This window comes from Phasianus colchicus, chromosome 26 (assembly GCF_987193195.1).
Source record: "Phasianus colchicus chromosome 26, bPhaCol1.hap1.1, whole genome shotgun sequence".
In the NCBI taxonomy this organism is placed as follows: domain Eukaryota; kingdom Metazoa; phylum Chordata; class Aves; order Galliformes; family Phasianidae; genus Phasianus; species Phasianus colchicus.
Window position 1 is genome coordinate 55,857 of NC_143461.1, and position 13,099 is coordinate 68,955.

Below are 13,099 nucleotides of genomic sequence, written 5' to 3' on the forward strand. Positions count from 1 at the left end.
CCCGGCTCCGACTCTGCTGTGCTCAGCACCGCTCCCGTCGTGCCGCGGTTCCGTCTAGGTGCTGCCCGGACAGCTCCGGCGCGCAGCGGCGGTGCGGGGCGGCCAGGGCTGCGGGAGCGCCGCCGCCTGAGTGGAGAAGAGCTCTAGGCCGGCTGCCAACGGCCGTTCCCGCGCTCCGCGCCTCAGCCAATCGGAGCCGGCGCTGCTGCCGCTGACCAACGAGAGCCCGGGGGCGGAACGGATCGGCACGTGTCCAACGAGAGCCCGGGGGCGGGACGGACCGGCACCTGACCAATGACAGCCCGGGGCTGGGACGGTCCGGCACCTGCCCAATGAGAGCCCGCGGGCGGTGCGGCGTTGCGCTGCGCTGTTGGTGGGAGGAGCGCGGCAGGGGGCGGGCCGTGGGTGGGGCCTCGGGGTGCGCCCTACTGCTATAGGGGGTGCGAGATGGGAATGGGATTTACAGGTGGGAGGTGGGGCTTGGATGTGGGGTTGGGATATGAGGTTTGGAACTGGGCTTGGGAGCTGGGGTTGGGATGTTGGATGTGCATTGGGATGTGAAATGTAGGGTTGGGGTGTGGGGATATGGATATGGGGTGGATATGGAATGGGAGATAGGAAAATGGAATATATATGGGATGGGCTTGGGATGGACATGGGACCAACACTGAAGAAGGTGGGATGGATTGGGGATGAAATATGGACACGGGATGGGATTGGGATGATAGTGGCATGGGATAAGTAGATGGAATGGACATGGGATGCATGTGGGGATAAGGATTCGGAATGGCTATGGATATAGGGTTAGGGATGGGGATAGGATGTGGGGGTATGGATATGGGATGGGTTTGAGATGGCTGTGGGGTGGATATGATGGATATGGGATGGGATAACGTTGTGGGATACGGACGAGGGATGGCTACGAGATGGAGCTGTAGTGGTTATGGGGCCATAGGGGCGATGGGGCCAGGATGCTGCAGTCACCTCTGTCCCCAGAGTTCATCCCCAGTGTGATACATGGAGCCCCACAGCCGCTCCTCTGCCCTTTATCACTTACATGGGGAGGACATCCCCCAACCTCCATTATCAAAAATAAACCTTAATTAGAAAAGTGAGGGGTGTCAACCCCGCCCCATGGGAACAATGTTTTCTGTGGGGGAGGGCACAGATGGCGTCTCCAGAGGGCTGTCCCAAACTCTGGGGGGTGTTCACAACTCTAGGATATGACACCACCAGGGTGCCATGAAGGTGTCCCAAGCTTTGGGGTGTGACACAGGGATGTCCCCAATTTTGGTGGTGTGACATTGTCATGTGGTGTTCCCACTTCCCTGGGAAGTCCTCCAGGTGGTCACGGTGTCCCCAGCTTCGGCTCAATGTCCCCAGGGTTTTTTTTGTCCCCTCTGCATGACGGTGACACCCGGCGCCAGCTGCCAGGAGTGACGCCCAACGGTGATGACACCGCATCACGGCTGTGCCACGCTGGTGTCACACAGTCCCCTCTGGTGGTGGCACAGAGTTCACCACCGTGCATGTCCCCGTCCTCATGACAGACGATGGTGACAGCACCAGAGGTTTCCGGTGTCACCGGGTCCTGCGGTAGGCAGGTCTGGAGGGGTGACAAACAACAGTGAGAGGCTCAGTGACAGCACGGTGACAACGTAGTGCCGCCTGTGCCTGCCCCCATGTGATGGTCAGAGTACAGGGAATGGTGTCACCCGATAGATGGTGGCACACAAGTGATGGTGACACCAGATGACGGTAACAACAGTGACAGCCAGGGATGGGGACACTGCGTCACGGCTGTTCCACATCGAGGTTACCCTGTGTCACGGCGTCACCTGAAGACAGTGACATTCAGTGACACCCAATGGCATCCAGTGAAGGTGGCACCCAACAATGGTGACACCACCGACCCCATGTCACACCTGCACCAGACCCCACGTGTCCCCCGACTGTCCCCAGCCCCCCTCCCTGTACTCCTCCTCGTCACCTCTTCAATGAGGATGTCACCGTGCTGCAGTTGTGCCACCATGGCAGGGGGGACAGCTTGGGACAGTCACGGACAGCCAGGGTGACAGCGTCCAGGAGCTGTGGGACGCTGATGGGGCTCTCGATGGGGCTCACTATGTTTAATGATTTAATTCGGGCTGGGGTCCAATTTGCTAAGATTGACCGCCAGCCCAACCATGTTCTTCTCCAGCTTTGGAGACAGCTAAAGGACAACCAAAAATTTCAGACCTACCCTAAGAAACCAAGGGTAAGGGTTACAGAGAGAATGCCAACAACAACATGGAACTTAGAAGATTTCATTGTTGCTAATAGAAAAAAAAAGCCGCCTCAGGTGTCTCGGGCTACAATGCCTGAGGCACTGGAAGCAAAAGAATTGGCCATAGCTCAATTCATGGCGTGACGAGGGATGTTAGTCCCCCTAGGGCCTCCAGATAGGACCAGAGGCCCTGTGTAGAATTAAGGATTTATTGGTCCCGAAAAAACATTCAGAGAGTTATGGCATTGGTGGACACTGGAGCAGAAACATCAATTATCTACAAAGATCCAACCAAATTTGGTGGAGACAGAGTGATGATTGGTGGCTTTGGGGGACAGACTATTCCTGTCACCCAAACATGGTTGAATCTGAGGGTGGGGCGTCTCCCACCCCGGGAGTGTAAGGTGTGTATTGCCCCAGTGCAGGAATACATCTTGGGCATAGATATTCTATGGGGTCTGGCTCTCCAGACAACTGTGGGAGAGTTCAGACTTGGACAGAGATGTATCCGTACCCGGGCAGTGCAGGCAATATTAAGAGGCCATGTGAAACATGGGCCTATTTGCCTGCCGAAACCGCGCCGGATTACTGATGTAAGGCAGTACAGACTCCGGGTGGGCAAGATGAAATATGGGGAACGGTGCAGGAATTAGAAAAAGTGGGCATTGTAAGACCTGCACACAGCCCATATAATTCCCCCACACGGCCAGTGCGAAAGTCGGATGGCACGTGGAGAATGACAGTGGATTACAGAGAGTTAAATAAGGTCACGCCGCCTGTTCATGCGGCCATAACCAACATTGCCTCCCTAATGGAGCTGTAGGACGCGGATGGGGCTCTCAAGGTACGTTGGTACGGCCCCAGGTTCCACGGTTACGGTGACAGTGAGAACTTTGGGGACAAGTGGTTGTCCGGTGTCACCCGGTGGCCCTGGGGGGACTGTTTCCGTGGGGCTTTGCACAGGGATTGGTGGGAACCATCCATTTCTGAAAGGAAGTGGCAAAAAATATACAAGAAAAGTGACATAGTATTGATTTTAATGGAAACAGACATTATTGGGGGCGATCCCACGGGGACAAAGAAGAGCGAGAATGTGTCACTATGTGAGGTTGTCCTCAAAATCCCCATTAGAGACCTCTGGAGGACTCCAGGAACGCCTGGAGACCCCAAGACACCCATGGGACATCTCCAGACCCTTCCAGAAGACAATAGGACCCTCTGAACCCACCTGAGGACCCCCCCACATTCCACAGGATCATTCTGGGACGTCTGCAGACCCTTCTGGATGAATCCAAGGACCCCCTGGATCAATTTGAAAACCCCCTGCACCCTCCAAGTCCTCTCTGGGACATCCCCAGAGATGTCTCTGATGACGGGATGACTCCAGGACCACTCAGACCCACATGAGAACTCTCTGGACCCTACCAGACTCTACTGGGACATCTCCAAATCATCCCAGTGGCTCCTCGGAGCTCCTGGACCCATCCTGGGAGCTTCCAGATCCTTCCAGGGACCCCCAGGACCATTCTTGGGACCCCCTGGACACCCCAGGATCCCTCTGGGACATCTCCAGATCCTTCTGTATGAATCCAAGGACACCTTGGATCCACCTGGGGACCAACTGGATGCCCCAAACCCCTCTACAACATCTCCAGATTCTTCTGCATGCCTCCAGGGGTATATAGGGGGGGGCTCGTGGGGAATCTATGGGCGGAAAGGTGTGAGTGGGGCTTCTGTGAGGTGGAAAGAGGGTCTGGAGGTGGAGAAAGGTTGGAAGGGGAAACTGAGGGATTGTGGAGGGCTTCTGTGGCGTGGAAAGGGGCTCTGAGGATGGAGAGAGGGGGTTGTGAGGGGGAAAAGAGCAGAACGAGGCTTCTGTGAGTGAAAAGGGGGCCTGGGGATGGAGGGGTACATTGTGGAGGGGAACTTGAGGGGTGGAAAGGGGGCTTCTGTAGGGCAGAAAGGGGGGTCTGGGAGTGGAGGGGGGGTTGTGTGGGGGAAAAAAGGGTGAGTTGGGTCTCTGCTGGGAGGAAAAGGGGTCTAGGAATGGAGAAGGGGTGGCAGAGGAAATCTGGAGGGTTGTGGGGGGCTTCTATGGGGTGGAAGGGGAGTCTGGGGGACACCTTAGGGAAGTATTGTGGGGGAGAAGAGTGGGATGTCTATGGGGTGGAAAAAGAGTCTGGGGGGAAACTTAGTGGCTTGTGTGGGGGAAAGGGGTGAACAGAGTTTCTACAAGGCAGGAAGAGCATCTGGGGGTGGAGGGAGGGGTGGGAGGGAAGAGCCAGGGGTTGTGCGAGGCTTCTATGGGGTCTGGCTGAGGGAAATTGGAGGTCAAAATGAGGAACTGACTCCAGGGGTCAGGGAGGAGCGCACAGGGGGTTACAGGGACCTCTAGGGGTCAGAAAAAAGGGGCCAGGAGGTGGGAGGAGAAGGGAGGACACGGGACCCTGGGGGTCAAATAGAGGGGAATGGGGGGTGGTAGGAGACTCTGGGGATCAGAATGGGGGAATTGGAGTGGGGGCACTCGGGGGGAGGAGAGGGGGTTCGGGGGTCAGATAGAGGAGACTGGGAAAGGGGGGGACTCTAGGGGACAGAATGGGGAGAGCGGTGGGGGGGTGGGGGGACACCAGGGATCAGAACGGGGGACTGGGGAGGGATGAGGGATCGGGGGGGGGACCCTGGGGATCAGAATGGGGGAGGCACAGAGGGGAGGGGTGGAAGAGGACTACGGCGATCAGAACGGGGGGACTGGAGGGGAGGGAGACCGGGGGGAGGGTGTAACCCCGGGGGGCACACAGAGGGACTGGGGGGTGCGGGCGATCAGCGGCAGGGGGAGAGGGGGGGAGGGCAGCGAAAGACACGGGGTGGGGGAGGCGGCGAGACGCAGGGCAGCCGCCCCCGCCGAGGGAAGCCCCGAGCACCACGGAGACCCCGCGGGGCCGAGACAGAGCGGCACGCAGCCCCCCCGCCGCCTTCACCCCGGCCCCCGCCCCGGCGCCCCCCGAACACCCACCTGTAGGAGCCGAGGCGGCGCCCGGAGCCCCGAGGCGCCCCGCACCGCTTCCGCACGGCCGCCTCCTCGGGTCGCGGCGTGATGACGTCACTCGGCGGGGACGGCGCGGCGCCGTAGCGACGGACCGGCGCTGAGGCGCTGAGGCGCTGAGGCGCCGTCGCCGTGGCGACGCCGTCGAACGGTACCGCTCCTGCGGGAGCCGCGCTGAGACGTGCCGCGTCTCCGGCTTCCCCAGAATCGCTTTCTCCAGGCCGATTCCGAGCTGCTGGCGCTTCTTGAAAGCCGAGCGCGCATCTCTGCCCGGTTTTCTCACGGCTCCTGCGGCGGCATCTCTGGCCACTTTCTCCTCCAAGGAAGAACCGAGCGGTGGCCCGGCCGGGCTCGGTGCGTGGGATGTGAGAAGGGCACAGCCCGGAGCAGGACCTGAAGAACGAGCTCAGCTCACCGCTGGCACGTGTTCTGTAGTCCCCCGGGTCCTGCAGAGCTGCGCTGGACTTGCTGAGCAGCACGGCGTGGTGCGGGGATGTAGGAGAACACAGGTGCTCGGTAGACTTGCTGGGGCAGGGAGCTCTCACTGATGCTAAACTCGCTGAAACGAAGTGACTCGTTCAGGACACGTGCCTGAAACATATGCTGGTTCTCTAGGCAGAGCTGCCGGACAGACCTGTCAGCACTGGGAATTAAGCACGGCAGTGAGATGAAGCCAATGATGCGTTCATGTAAGAGCAAGAGGTGCTTTGGAATGCCTTTATGGCTGCACAGCTCCTCGGGAAGCAGTTACACCTGCCAGCTTAATAAGAGCTGTCCCGTGGATGCTGTACAGCTGTGGAGCCTTTGCCCACCTGCACTGCATCTTTTAGATGTATCATTGAGAGGAATTGAACCAGCAAGGGCTTCAGGGCTGAGCTCTAAGAATGGAAACTCCCTCAACTTTTGAAAGAGACTGGGTTCCTAAGGTCTTAAGACCTGGAGCTGGCAGGGCACACCCCTCTTGTGCCTTTCCCCCGACTGGTTTTTGGGAGACAGCAAATGGACACCCCTACAAGAAGTCTCAGGGTGTTTCCTTCTGAAACTCTTATTATGGAAGTAAGAATACATTCCTGGCTCCATTTTGCTCTTGTGTCAGAAGGCAGAGATTTAAGCTACCTAAAGTCACTTTTCCACAAACGTTCCCACAGAAAGAAGCATCCAACATCTCTCTGTAGCTACGGAGACCCTGACTTCTCAACTCTTTCCAGGTATGTTTTACTGTCTCTTTCCAAATTTAGAAACGGCAGCTGTGCAGAAAAACATGCCACAGATCCTGAAGTGTGGGCCAGCGGGGAGTTTTACCCCGTCTCCTCCCTGATGTCAATCTGAAGTGATCTCCTTTAGTCCTCAGTATAACAAACGCATCCTGTGACCGTGCTTGAAGACAGTCTCCCTTGAGCATTTTAGCTGAGCTTGGTTAGCGCTCTTAAAACAAGCTGTGCAAGTGCTGCTTTTCTCCCCACTGTGAGGGATTGCTGTCACGAGCCAACCAGTTATGCCAGGCACATCCAGCAAGGAGCTGCTGTGGCACGATGGGCGCGTGGAGCGGCTGTCTTCCAACCTATCCTCTGCAGCAGTTAGCATTCTGCGGGTTACTCTTCCCCAGTTTGCAGAACGAGTATCAGAAGTTGATGCTCTTTTGTGAAAGAGTAAATGTGGGTTGAAAAAAAGGCAGTGTGACATTCCTGACTGCAGATGGAACAACAGCACAGATGCTGCCAGCCCCGCAGTAAAAGCTGGACTTGTTAATGAAGCAGCTTATCCATCTGTGTCGGGCTGTGGTAAAACTCACCCGCTGGCCCACCTGGACCTTTGCCCACCTGCACTGCATCTTTTAGATGCATCATTGAGAGGAATTGAACCAGCAAGGCTTCAAGGCTGAGCTCTAAGAATGGAAACTCCCTCAACTTTTGAAAGAGACCGGGTTTCTAAGGTCTTAAGACCTGGAGCTGGCAGGGCACACCCCTCTTGTGCCTTTCCCCCGACTGGTTTTTGGGAAACAGCAAATGGACACCCCTACAAGAAGTCTCAGGGTGTTTCCTTCTGACACTCTTATTATGGAAGTAAGAATACATTCCTGGCTCCATTTTGCTCTTGTGTCAGAAGGCAGAGATTTAAGCTACCTAAAGTCACTTTTCCACAAACGTTCCCACAGAACGTGGACCTGGCCTTTGGCCTTGTTGGAACTCATCCCATTGGCTTCAGCCCAGCTCTCCAGCCTGTCCAGATCCCTCTGTGGGGCCTCGCTACCCCCAGGCAGATCCACACTTCCAGCCAGCCTGGTGTCATCCGCAAACTTCCTGAGGGTGCGCTCAGTGCCCTCAGCTCATCAAGAAAGATCTTGAGGAGGACAGGCCCCAGCACCGACCCCTGGGGAACAGCACTGTGACCCACAGATACCACTTTTCTCACAGATACGTGACATTTTCATCCGGGAACACTATTTTAGTCCCCTACACATGATCTCTTCCACCAAAAAACAAGGACATTTTCTCCCAGATAGACCACTTTTCTCCTAACTATGTGACCGATTATCCGGGAAATACCCATTTTTTCCTAAAAATATGGCGTTTACTCCCAGAAATACCAGCTTTCTCACATACATGTGATCTTTTCCCCCCAAAACAAGACATTTTCTCCCAGAAATACCACTACGCTTAGAAATACCTCACGTTTCATCCCAAGAATACTACTTGACGCTCCTCAGGATCACACTTACTCCCAGAAAAATGGCAGTTTCTTCCAGATAGACCAGTTTTCTCCCAAATACATGACATTTTCTCCAAGATAGACCACTTTTCTCCCAAAGACAGGACATATTCCCCCAGAAATACCGGCTTCGTCTTAAAAATACGGCCTTTTTTCCCAAAATACCAGCTTTCTCACAAACACCTGTCATTTTCCAACCAAGGATGCTACTATCTCCCAGAAACAGCAGTTTTCTGAGAAATACCTGACATTTTCTCTCAAAAGTACTACTTGACACTCCTCAAGAGGACATTTTCTCCCATATTTACCGTATTTTCTCCCCAAAGGACCAGTCGTCACACCAAAAATACCACAGTTGCTCTCGAATAGAAGACATTCTCTCCCACCATTTCCGAGTTCTCTCCCTCAAGTATGTCATTTTCTCCCAGAAATACCACATTTCAGTGGTAAATTTCACCTTCTCTTCCAAAAAGAGGATATTTTCTCCCAGAAATACCCCTTCTCTTAGAACTACCACACGTTTTCTCCCAAAAATACTGGATGACAAAACCAAATGGGACACTTGCAACCAAGAAGAGGACTGGCACAACTGCAGAGCGGTGCCATCCTCATTGAAGAGGTGACAAGGAGTGTACAGGGAGGGGAGCTGGGGATAGTCGGGGGACATGTGGGGTCTGCTGTGGGTGTGACATGGGGTCGGTGGTGTCACCATTGTTGGTGCTTCCCTTCACTGGATGCCACTGGGAGTCGTTGAGTGTCACTGTCTTCAGGTGACACCGTGACACAGGGTGACCTCGATGTGGAACAGCCGTGACGCAGTGTCCCCATCCCTGGCTGTCACTGTTGTTACCGTCATCTGGTGTCACCATCACTTGTGTGCCACCATCTATCGGGTGACACCATTCCCTGTACTCTGACCACCGCATGGGGGCAGGCACAGGCAGCTCTGCGTTGTCACCATGCTGTCACTGAGCCTCTCACTGTTCTTTGTCACCCCTCCAGGCCCGCCTAGAGCTGGACCTGGTGACACTGGAGTCCTCTGGCGCTGTCACCATCGTCTGACATGAGGATGGGGACACGCACGGTGGTGAACTCCGTGCCACCACCAGAGGGGACTGTGTGACACCAGTGTGGCACAGCCGTGACGCGGTGTCATCGTCATCGGGTGTCGCGTTCGGCAGCCAGCATTGGGTGTCACCGTCATGCAGAGGGGACAAAAGGACCCCCTGGGGACGTTGAGCCGAAGCTGGGGACACTGTAACCAGCTGGAGGACTTCCTGGAGAAGTGGGGACACAGCATCGTGCTGTCACACCACCAAAGTTGGGGACACCTTCATGGCACCCTGGTGGTGTCACGTACTGGAGATGGGGACACCCCCACAGTGTCACCCCCACGGACCACTTTGCTCCCATGGGTCGGGGGTTGACACCCCTCACTTTTGCAATTAAGGTTTATTTTTCGATAATGGGGGTTAGGGGATGTCCCCCCCCCATGTCCCCATGTAAACTAAGCATGCACGCTGCAGTTTTCAGCCTAGGCTTTTAAGAGCAAAGCCAGAAAATTCCACACCGCTCAGTACAAAGCTGTGCGATGATGAGAGTGACTCAAGCTCTGCCCAAAGAATGAAAAGTAGCATCAAAACGGCTGAAGAGAGGGGGGACAATGAGGCAAGGTAGCACTGCAGAGAAGTCAGGAGAACACCTCTGCCTTCCGGGATCAGGCAGCCGGCGGAGCCTCTCTTCCCCCAACAGAGACGCCTGCAGGGTGAGGGGCACACGCTCACTTCTGCTCAGTGCTGCCCCGAGAAACTCAGACAGCTCGAGACAGCTGTTCTCTAACTCAGCGCGCCTGTGCTCAGGCCGTGCTACTCGCAGTTCTGTGCACGTGCTTTGCAGGCAGTGCGTTTATGGGCAGGGCCAAGGACTGGTGCATCCATTGCTTCTATAACCTGCAGCATCCCCTGATGGAGATGTGGGAGTTCTGACCCAGCGCCGCGAGTGGAATAATGAGGAGGTGGTGCAGCAGCTCACTGAGTGCCACTGGACAAATCAGGCCGTGCGCTCTTTGTGAATACAAAGCTCTAATTGTTTATTGATGGACTGCAACCAGAGTGCCAAGTTGGGCTGCTGCCACGAAGCCGCTGCCTTCTGATGCTCCTCCACTCAGTCCTTCAGCTGCAGCTTCTCCATCATCTCCACAAGGCTGTTCATTGTGGAGGACTGGAAAGAAAGAAAGCGAGCGTCAAAGTAGGACACCGCTTCCCCCAGCATTCTACAATCCCCTTCACGTCTGACAGACAGAGAACAACAAGAGCCGTGTCTGTGCTCACCGAGGACTCACCTCTGCACGTGCAGCGGCAGCTCTCAGAGCAGCCTTCTTCATTTCTGCTCTCCTCTCTTTTTGTCGTTGTCGTCTTGCTATAGAGAAAGAGGAGAGAAATTCAGTTTGTCAACAGCAAAACCGCGGAAACATGGGTACATGAAAACAGGCTAGGAAGCCTCTCAGGGAAGGGTATTTCCAGTGGGACAAGCAGAAGGCTGTCATGGATTTCATGGGAAAAGAGAGGGTTACACTTTCTGGCACTTCCTTGCCATTGGACTCGGCAGCCTTCTACTCTTTTCCCCTCTCCGCAGAGAGAAGGAGAAAGCAAAGCAAATCCTAAGCAAACTCCATGCACCTGATAAGGGAAGCACCTCACCAGGGCAGCTGCAGCACCTTCCTACCTCTTCGCTTTGAGGTCCGGAACCGCTCAGTCGGCGCTGGGGCAGGCCCAGGGTGTGTTGCTGGAGCTGGCACACCGCCTCTGCTCTGATGTGGGCTCTGAGCCTTCTCCCCATCGCGCTCCACCTTCACTTGTTTCTTGGCAGGCCACAGCTCTGCTTTTTGCTCCTCTTCCTCCACTCCCTTGCGCTTTCTTGCAGCCATGGTCTTGGAGAGGGAGTGGTTGTCAACTGCAGGGGAAGGTCTTTCCCCTCTGCTGGGACCTGCTGTTCCAGGAAGCCCTCCTGGAGCCTGGAGAGGAGCTTTCGCGTACATCTTGCCGTTTGGCTCAGCACCTCTCCCTGTTCAAATCAAGCAAGGGGAAGCAGCAAGATTAAAAGAGAGTCACACACTGCCTTCGGTCTGCAAAATGGGCCACAATGCTAGGAACTCTCGAGTGTTCACAGCAATGGACCTTGGGATCTTGGCTGAACTGTGGGCCATTTCCAATTGGGACAGGAAAGGCAACTGTAATCCCCAGGGATTAAGATCTCAAGCAACACGCAACGACAGCAGTCCCAGGAAAGGACAGACAGAAAGCCTAACTAGAAAGACAGTGCACCAAACCCAGATGCTGCTGTGTGTCTGTACCTCTCTTGGGGGCTGTGCCACACTCCATGCTCCTCCCCTGGCTTCCTGCAAGGCTGCGCTTCACTGCAAGCCTGCTTGCATCAGCTTCTGTCAGAAAGGAAACAAGAAAGACATGAAGAGCATCTCTTTGGAGGAGCATTTTAGCACAGCCAACCACAAACTTCTGCTCCTCAAGCGTAGTTTCTTCAATTGGCCTTTCTGCTGCTACAACGCTGTGCCATTTCTGCAGTCAGCACAGATCTGCAGTGCCCCTTCTTTTCTCCTCCATCCCACACAGCCCTTCATGCAGCCCTATTTAGAGGCAGGTACCCACACCACAGCTCACAAGAGCTTCTTACCTGGGGAGGCTTTCCGTTTCCCCCCAAGCCCAGCACCATTCCATGGACGCGCAGGCTCCGTCCCTACAACAACAGATTGTGTGTTGATTTCACAGACACCAGGAGCAGCACTGTCCTGTTAGCCCACGTCCACCACAAAAACCAAAAGACACTCTTCTACAGCCAGAACAGAAACTGATCTTTAAACTGCAGTGTGCTTGCACAAAGCACTACTGCTCTCATTCCCGCTCAGGTGGCAGCAGAGGAACCCCAGTCTGCCTGACAGCTCTGCATGCTGCAGAGCAAAGCTGCGTCAGCACACAAAACGCTATCAGCTGCAAAAGTCGAGGCACGGATTTTTTGTCCCTACAGGGAATGCACTCAGCTCTGAGCACCACCACTTACACACACACTTCTGTCTCACTGCTGCCATCTGTTGCTGTCGGCCTCTCTAATGCTTCCACCATGGTTACCGGACATCCCTGCAGTGCTGCACCGCTCAGAAGTAATACTTAAAATGCATTCTTCCATACTTCATGACAGAGGACTGCAGAGACTCACTTTTGCGTGGTGCTAAGGATGGTCCGTCCCCATCGCGTCCCTCTGTGCGCTGCAAGGCGCTGTTGGATCTCTGGCAGCCTGCTGGGTGCTGCTCCCTAGCACAGGGAACTGCGCCGCACTGCTTCTGAGGAGAGAAATAAAGGAAGGGCCATGGAAACAGCCACCCAACGTTTGCAAAGAGATGCAGCATTCCAGATGGTGCCAGAGGTGGGTATCAGAGTGCTGAGACGTTAGTTATCACTAACGGAAACATTTGGGAGCGCATTCACAACATCTGCACGCGCTGCAATTTCTGGGCATATCCAGCTTTCTCATCGTTCAGGTGGAGAAGACGGGCGCTCTCAGACATCACTTCGGGGGGTTAAACCAACACACCTGCAAACACCAGCATTATTCCGAGGGAAACAGTGACTTCAGGTGCCACAGTTCAACCCATGCAAAATTACCGTACACAGCCTTAGCTCTTCACCACTATTTCTTCCCCACCCTTTACTACTGCAGGCAGCTAGAACAAACTTCTCAGCAGAAACCCAGGGCAGCTGGCAAACCATAACCAGGCGCAGCTGGCAGGAGGGCAGTGCCCGCTCTCTGATCCCACCCTGCCCCAGCAGGTTAAGGAGCCTGGCAATGCTGTCCTGTTGCTGCAAGTGCACAACCCAGCCGCTTACTGAGCTAACAAAGGACCAGCAGGGCTCCCCCTGCTCCACCCCTTCCCCTCCAAAACCAGAGAAAGGAGAAACCCAAGCGAAAGAAACCCAGCCATACCTTTCCACGCGCAAAGCAGAGATGGCAACTGCGTCCGTCTCCCTGCTGAGACATGCTGGGGAACGTCTCAGGGGAAGCTCAAGTTC

The 13,099-nt window shown here is 55.2% G+C and overlaps 1 pseudogene; it reads right to left on the reverse strand.

Annotated features, from left to right (window-relative positions):
* Window positions 1-244: 244 nt before the first annotated feature.
* Window positions 245-6,893, reverse strand: LOC149914831 (uncharacterized; annotated as a pseudogene).
* Between the last annotated feature and the right edge of the window lie 6,206 nt (window positions 6,894-13,099).